The following is a 9,281-nucleotide window of genomic DNA, read 5'->3' as shown; positions in this document are numbered from 1 at the left end:
TTTGAGTATTTTGAATATGTAATCCCATTCTCTTCTTGCCTGTAGAGTTTCAGTTGAGAAATCTGTTATTAGTCTGATGGCAGTTGCCTCATAAGTGACTTGACACATTTCTCTTGCTGCTTTTAGGATTCTCTCTTTGTCTTTGAGCTTTGCCAGTTTGACTATAATGTGTCTTGGAGATGATCTTTTTGGATTGAAACTGTTTGGGGCTCTTTGAGCTTCCTAGATCTGTAGGTCTGTGTCTCTCCCTATACCCAGGAAGTTTTCCATGATTATTTCATTGAACAGATTTTCCGTGCCTTTACTTTTCTCCTCCCCTTCAGGAACATCCATGATTTGGATGTTTGTGCACTTAAGGTTGTCTGCTAGCTCTCTTAGAGATTCTTCATTTCTTTTTTCATTCTTTTTCCTTTTGCTTTTCCTCCTGAGTCATTTCATAAAGACCATCTTTGAGTCTGGGTATTCTTTCTTCAGCTTGTTTTAATCTGCTGCTTAAGCTCTCAGTCATGTTTATTATTTAATTGAATGAGTCTTTCAGTTCCAGAAGTTCTGCTATGTTCTTTTTTAAGGTATTCATCTCTTTGTAAATTGCATCCTTCATATCCTGGATATTTTTTCTCATTTCATTGTGTTGTCTTACAAAGTCCTCTTTTATCTCATTGAGTTTCCTTATGATAGTTACTTGGAATTCCTTTTCAGTCATTTCAAGGATTTCCTTTTCTATAGGGTCTGATACTTGAGAGTTACTGAATTCCTTTGGTGGTGTCATATTTTCTGATTTTTTCATATTTCTAGTATCTCTACATGATTTTTGGTCATCTGGTAATCAATTGCCTTTTCTATTACCCTGGAGTGGACTTTGAGGAGAAAGACTTCATCTTTCTCCAGGCTTGACCAGTGACTCCCCTTGTGTCATTGAAATCAAATGTATAGTGGGCCACCTGCACAGTGGTTGTCTATGCTATTAAGGCAGTGGGCAAACCTTGCAACAGTATTAGCTGTGGTAGTGGCTATTGTGGACCACCTCCACAAAAACTGTGTGAAGCCTTATGGTAGTGGTGCAGTGCATGGGGTCTTGCCTTCTGCGTGTGTGGGATAGGCCTGAGAAGGCAAGTGACTTGTTTTCCTGCCTGCCTGGATGCCTCCCACATTGGTGGTGGCATGGCATGGAATCCTGCCTTCTGTACAGGAAGGATGGGTGTCTAATGGGTGGCTGGCTTGTTCTCCTGCTTGCCTGGGTGCCTCCCCCATCAGTGGTGGTGCAGTGCAGGGTCCTGCCTTCTACTTGGGCAGGGCAGGGGTCTTTCAGGTGGCTGGCCTGTCCTCCTTCCTGGTTGGGTGCCTCCCCCATCAGCAACAGTGCAGCATGGGGTTTGGTGGGTGGCTGGACTATTCTCTTGCTTGTCTGGGTCCTCCATCAGTGCCAGCATGGTGTGGGGTCCTTCCTTCTGCACAGATGGGGTGGGCATCTGGCAGGTGGCTGGCCTGATCTCCTGCTTGTTTGGATGCCTCCCCCATTGGCCTAAGAACCCTAACATTTGAGAGGAAGTTATTTGGTGTTGAGAGAGAACAAAGCAACTGCTATGGCTGGAGAACTTCATATGACGATCCAAATGTATAAATTCTAGGACTGTGTTGTCCAGTTTGGTAGTCTGTAGCTACATATGACTATTTAAATTAAATAAAATTAAATACAGTTACAAATTCAGTCCCTCAGTCACACTAGCCATATTGTAAGTCCTCAACATGACTAGTGGCTGCCATATTGGATAGCACAAATATAGAATATTTCCATCACAGCAGAAATTTCTCTCAGACATAGCTTTTCTAGAATCAAGGGAGAAAGTCAAAACTGTGTTCCACCTGGCAAGGCCTGATCTATGACATGGAAAATGTTCATGGGCAGGAATGACTAGTCATTAGTTGCCCAGGTTATCAGAATCAAGATAGATGGGGGCATGAGCTGGCTAATATGATCAGTGGCAGCTGAATACCTGCCCACGATGGGGGCATGCTATAGCTCTAATGATCCAGTGTGGTGCCTTGAAATGGGAGCCAGAAAATAGGGGAGCTGGTTGTCACCTGAGGACCTCAGGTCCACTCAGGCCTGCAGGCAAACAGATACCAGTCCTGGGATTAGGAGACTCCCCTTGAGAAAGGGGAAGAGAGCATCTCTGGTTCTGGCCACTGGTGGAGGTCATCTTTATGTGCAGCTGGATGGAATTATAGCAGGCAGGCACCGACATGGTACTTCTCAAACTGTTAAGGTACTTCCCTCATAATCTCTAGGGAGCCTCCCATTATTTGGGGGCTAGATATTTACTATTACCTTACACACTATTTTCCCAGAGATCCAATATGAGAAGATCCCTTGTGGTCTATTGATGCTGTACTGAGTTCCCTTTCTGGCTCTTCCTCTTGCATTAACATTCTCCTGGACACACTGATTCTGTGCAATGGGCATCCTAATTCACAAGGAACATGAAGCTCAAAGGAATGAATAACCAGCCTGAGGCCACAGAGCAGTTACATGGTTGGAGATGGGATTCACAGACTGTGATTCCAAGTCCTGTTGTCTATTCCATTAGACAGTGGTTGCCCTCTGTGATAAATTTAAGGATTTCAGAATTGAGCAAGAAAGAGACAGGACCATGAGAGGCTTTACCTGGTGGTGTTTGGACAACGTTGTGTGAGAAGAGAAGTTTCTTCTAGCAGGAGACCTTCCAGAGGCAGCGGTATGAAGCCACCACCTGAAGATGAACAGGGCAGGAGACCTCCCAAGAAAGAGGAAAATCAGAGATGTCTAGGTCATGTTGTTTAGCAACGAGGTGGGGAGTCTGGTTCAGAGAGCTTTGAAGGGTAGCAGTGGTTTGGGTTTTTTTTTCAGCTCAAGGGCTTGTCTTATCTACAGGTAGCAGAAGTTGGATGCAGCTTTGTTACGTAGGCAAAGTAGGTGGGCTCTAAATAGCTAAAGATTTGTTTACATGGATTTTTAAAAAAAGATTTTGCGTATTTTAGATTTAAATATAAACTGAAAGATATTTGGATTTTATTCACAATATTTAAAGCAATTGGATATAGGGCCGAGCCCGTGGCGCTGCGGGTTCGGATCCTATATCGGGATGACTGATGTGCTCACAGTGCTCACTGGCTGAGTGCGGTGCGGCCGGTCTCAAAAAGGACCAAAAAATAAATAAAAAATAAAAATAAAATAAAGCAATTGGATATATAAGAATATGAGTTTGATGTTAGCAGGCTTTGGGCTGAGTCTTCTAATCTTCTGTGAAGAAGTAAACAACATGGGGGAAATTTTAGGACAATACACAGAAGCCATCCCTGGCCCATTCGTATAATACCATCCAATATGTTAAGATCACTATTTGTGGTTTGACTTATGTTTTGCTTTTCATATAATTTTATTTACTTACAGTGCACATATTTTACCAAAACTTCAAACTGCTTACAGTGATCCATATAATAGTGAGAAGGTAGCATGAATCTTTGTTTTTTATTTTAGGATTTTATTTATTAACCCAATATATCAAAAAAATTATAATTTCAATGTGTAGCCAGTGCAAAACAACTATTAAATTTTTTACACTCTTTTTCTATTAATTCTTTGAAATTTGCTATTTTAATGATGAATTTGTGTTTTTTCTTCATTTTTCAAAATTTATGATTGACGCATAATAATTGTGCATATTTATGGGGTACAATGATATTTTTATACATGAGACTCAGCTTTAATATCTGTCATTTTTGAAAGCAGGAGATTTCATTTTAGTCACTATTCTTTTCTTTTTATGAATAATTCTCCTAGGGGGATGGATTTCCATCTACCTCCTTAAGAACTTCTTAATACAATAAATATTAGGATTATACTACTTTGAAACATACTCCGTAGAGCATATCTCACTTTCTATTTTGAATTAAGGATGATTTCCCTATAGCTCGTATTTCTGCTTTTGAATGTGTTGAGGACAGATACTGTGTCTTCACTGTTTCTGAGTTCCCACAGGACCTGCATAAATGCTATTTGAAGAAGTGTAAAGAGGGAAGCTGCTGAGTTCCTGCTAGTATCAAATCCTCCCTTCCACACCTGCACAGGTGGGGAGGCAAGACTGTCCCAGAAGCCCCAGTGTACTGACAGATTTCAATGAAAAAGAGCAACCTACTTCATTCTGTTTCAGAGGGTCCTTGGAGGATGCTCTAAACGGAACAGTCTCACGTGACTTTGTTGTTTCTCTTGCAGTAGTTAAGAGCTGGATATCAGATGCAGCCAAGGGATTCAGTATGGTACCTGATGTGGTCTCATAACCTGTCCACGTATACTGATCATTGTCAGCACCCTCCTCACATCCGGCCTCACTGTTCAGCCTGAGTCACATTAGTCATGTCCCTCAGACCTGATTTTAATGGAAAAGTCTACGGTGCTGATGGTCTTTCAATATCTTTCACGTGCTGGGAACCTTGTAGAACACTTGGACATAAGTAAGTCATTTTAATTCTGACAGGTACTTTATTTTACCCATTTTTTAAAAAGGAGAAACTGAGGCCAGAAGGCTAATGAGTGGGAGAACAGGGACACAAACCCAGGGTTCTTGTTTAAATTAAATATTCCAGTTTTGGCTACTTAGTTTTGGAAGCATGCTATGTACAGGAAAAGACGTTTGCTTTCATTGGTCCCAATAAAGGTGTGGAATTATTATCTCTACAGGTGAGCATCTGAGGCTAAGCCAGAGTGGCCAAATGACTTGTCCAAGGTCAAGCACTGTAAAGTAGCATGTCCAGGATTAGAACTTCCGTCTTTCCGAACCCAGCACTTATTCCTGCTCACGCCACTTACCTAAGAATGAGTAAGCCCTTTAATAAAAAAAGATGGTCTTTTGAAGAAAAAATAAGATGAAGAAATCAGGGGTTTTGGGGAAGACAGGATTGCTCAAAGGTGACTTTCAGTTTTACCTGCTGCTCTGGCAGCCCTAACCTTTGGTGAGTTTCTTTGAGATGCCCCTGATCTGCTTGATCAGTGGCCCTGAATGTAATGCAATGGCTCTAGAATGTAGCCCCTGGAGATGTGGGGCAGGGGATGACAAGACCCTGTTGTAGCCCAGCTGGTGCTCCCAGAAATCTAGTTCCTCTTCTGCCTCGAATTAATAAAGAGTTCTTTACCTGGTTGCTGCCATTTTTCTCACCTGTAAACCCAGAGGCCCAGGCCGAGTAGTCTTCAAGGTTCTCTACTGCTTAGGGATGATTTATAATATTATTTACTAGTTTCTCCCACCACCGCAGTGTAACCACTCTCTGCATATAACATTGGCATTTGTCTTTATCATCTGGCTTCTTTTTGTGAACTCAGTTGTGTGATCTCACTAGTGGAAATTTTTTTGAGTAGCAGTTGAAATCTGTGAATGTGGTACTATTTCAATGAATCCCAATGATGATAGATTTATATTTTAAACTGATTGCCCATTCCATTAAGAAGAAAAAGGTGTCAGGTATTCTCACAAAAAGACAGATTGTATTGGTATTAACTGCCCAAAAGTGCTTCACACACTCATTCCCATGTAACCACAAAGCAGAGAGTGAAATTGCTGGAGCATTTACAAAGCAGGAGCTGACACCAGGCATATTTGAACACCATGAGATATGGTATCACTGGGGACAGAGAGTGAGTTTAGTTAATAATGAATGGCATATCCCATAAAATACCATTACACAGTGTTCAGGGCCCAAGAATGATGACATAATTATTAGGAGACTGGGAGATTAAGATATAATTTAAAAAAACATGACAGGGGAGGGTGTAATTGGGGAGACAAAATACACAGGAAGTTTGTAATTTACATGTCAAAATACCTTTTTCATGTTTTGATTGGATTAGACGCTGCCTTTCCACTCCATTTGTCCTGGCTTCAATTAGAGGCAGCCGACATGACATCTCCTGTTCATATTCTTGACACACACTGCTTATGGGCACTTTCTAATTCTAAGCGACAGGAAGGGGGAAAGGGAAACTCGGTTTTGCCTCCGTCATGCACTTTTTACTTAACCCCTAATTTGTTTCTAAATGAGCCTGTCACTGCGGTTCACAGGGCTTTGTGCGCAGGCTGCTGCCGCCTGGTCTTAGTGGAAACTCCCCGTCATAACTTGATGTGCTGTGGCCCACCCCTGCAGGCTGACTGGGAGATTCCAAAACTGAGCATAGCTCCCTTTTGGAACAGGATGGGGCGACGATGCATGTTGAGGAGCCATGCTACATTATCAGCATCATGTGGTCACAGTGTCAGTGACCATCAAGCACAGTGCTCCAAACCTGAGCTCCTGGGTGGTAAACACTCTCTGTGATGCTTCATTTTATGTGTCAAATTGACGGGGCTAACCAATGCCAGATAGCTGGTATGTGTCTGTAAGTGTGTTTCTAGAAGAGATTAGCATTTGAATCCATAGACTGAGTAAAGTAGATGGCACTCCCCAATGGGTGTGGCTATCATCCAATCCATTGAGGACCTTCCCTCTCCAAAATAGAACAAAAGGCAGAGGAAGGGCAACTTCACACTCTCTGCTTGAGCAGGGACGTCCATTTTCTCCTGCCCTTGGACATAGGACTTTCACATTCTTGGACCTTTGGACTCTTCCCTGGTTATTAGCTCTTTGGGTTCAAATTGAATTACACCACTGGCTCTTCTGGTCTCCACTTTGCAAATGGCAAATCATGGGCCTTCTCAGCCTCCATAGTTGTGTGAGCCAATTCCCATAATAAATCTCTTCATCTATCTATCTACCCACCCATCCATATCTATGTATGAGGCTGAGTATCTATTATCTATCCATCGATCATCTGTCTATACCTATCTCTCTGTCTCGATCTCTCTTTATCTATGCATCTGTATCTATCTATCTGTCCATCCATCTGGCTACCATCCATCCTATTGGTTCTGTTTCTCTGGAGAACCCTGACTAATACACTCCCTTTATTTTCTTTTGTTCTTTCCTACTGAATTTTACCTGGAGGCATCCTGCATACATTCAGTGGGGGCGAATCCCAAGGTTTTCATTTGCCTTGGATCTCTGGCACCTCCTTCTCTCATAGACCTAACAACCCAAGGCCCATCTGAAAACCATCAGTGAAATATTTAGGTTAATTCTCTTTCACTTCTGACAGTCACATACCTACCAACCTGAAGACATTAAGTTCCCAGCTGGCAATTACAATTACCTGCAAGATGAGAGATATTATTATATTCTCATCTACTTGATGTAAGAGCCTGCTTTGCTTTTGTCATCTTGACATTTTTCTTTACATTGGATGCAATGATACCATGATCTAGACACATTTCAGTATATATTGGCAACAAGTATCGATTTAATATCATATATTGTGAGTGACTGGCGAACATAGGCTTGTTTGCTACTTATCCAGTATTTGGCTGCAGTCTTAAAGAGAAAGACTTCACTTAAATCTGAGGCCAAGGGCCGGCCTGTGGCTCACTCGAGAGAGTGCAGTGCTGATAACACCAAGGCCACGGGTTCGGATCCTATATAGGGATGGCCGGTTTGCTCACTAGCTGAGCGTGGTGCTGACAACACCAAGCCAAGGGTTGAGATCCCCTTACCGGTCATCTTTCAAAATAAATAAATAAATAAATAAATAAATCTGAGGCCAAACCAGTGCCACTTGGTAGAAGTGACTGGCTCTTCCCTCCAGCTGTTCTCTTGGTTCTTGCTACCCGTCCTGTTTACTGATCCCTGATCATCAGTTTTAAATTGGACATTATTTATTTGGGTCATTGAGTGGTTGATTTGAGAAAGCTCTCAAGATGATCAAAAATCGGGAGAATATTCAATATCCTGAGAAGGCAGTAGAGAGGAAGGATTTGAACAGCCTCATTTTGAATTCTCTTCTGGCATTTACTAATTGTGCTACCTTGGACTAGACTCATCCTCTCTGAGCCTCAGTTTCTTCATCTGTAAATTGGAGAGAATAGCAACCTACCTTACATTGTCTACAGGATTAAACTGTTACTTACTATTTGGGTTTTGGCCCCTCTTTCTGACAGTTCTTGCCCACCTGTTTGCTCACTGAACCCGCTGTGCTGGGCATCGGCTTCATTCCTAGTCCTAGAGGATAGCCTGTAATAGATAGCTTCAGTTTCTTTAATGAAAACCTTCCTCACGTGCCCATGGTTTCAACCTTTATATGGCCTCTAATCCCTTCAGGAGGGCAAGTTAACACCTATGTCATTGTGATAATTCTCCTAGGGAAAATGGTATCACTTGAAGAAATTATTGCAACATTGCATTAAATCAGACTTTGGAAACTTCTGAAATTTCAGTGCCCGCTTGAATAGAAGCAGAGTTTTGCAAAACCTAGTATGCACAGATACCCAGGGTCCCCCTGACAGTTCACACACCTTCTGTGGCAAGTGGCAGACAAGAGAGGCAACCCTAAAACTTGGTCCTAGCAAACCTTCTACCCCTCACACTGCAATTGAGTCCTGAGCCCCACTACCTCCAGGTACCCTGCCTTCAGAACAATAGCAGAACAAAGCCCAATTGATGGGATTTCTGAGACTGTTTAATACTCTTCACGATCTCCTGGGTACAAAGATGAAAGAGCCAGTCTCTACCACCAGATAGAGGCCAGAGGAAAGACTGACTCTTCTGGAGGTCTATAAGTTGTGTAATAAATAAAGAGCAAGGACTCCCTTTCTGTAATTTTTACCAAAATGGAACCACTAACTGTTTATACTGGGCCGTCGTTATCACAGCTCATATTAGTAAGGCGCACTGCAAAGCTCGTGAATGTACTCAACCCATTCGATTCTCACAACGAAACTGAGCAGGAAGGCCACAGAGAAATTGTTGTCCCATTTCAGAGTTGGGGAAATCAAGGTTCAGTAGGGTGACTGCCTTTCATGAAGCCATATAGCTAAAAGGTAGAAGAGGTGGCCTAGGTTTCCTGATTCCAAATCCAGTGGCCTTTCTGTTAAATCACATACCTTACCATCTGCCTTTTTGTACTTCTCCAACCTCCTGCATAGGTTCCAGAAATTTCCTTAAAACTAGGACAGTCTAGCTCCAAATTTGGCTCAAAGTAAAAATCCCACTGAAGTCTGAATGTGTGCTTTGGGCGGGGTTTGATTCTCTTTGAAAATGGAACAAAGGCTCAAATTGGTTACCTAATTGCATGTGTGTGTTTACTTTTTCTTTTAGCTGAAATAGTTCCTCCTATTATTATCTATAGTTGACTCTAATAGACTTCAAAATCCTCAACTGAGTAG

The sequence above is a fragment of the Galeopterus variegatus genome, unplaced genomic scaffold (genome assembly GCF_000696425.1).
Source record: "Galeopterus variegatus unplaced genomic scaffold, G_variegatus-3.0.2 Scaffold413, whole genome shotgun sequence".
Lineage (NCBI taxonomy): Eukaryota > Metazoa > Chordata > Mammalia > Dermoptera > Cynocephalidae > Galeopterus > Galeopterus variegatus.
The sequence above is the reverse complement of the archived record's forward strand: the minus strand, read 5'-3'. Positions refer to the sequence as shown.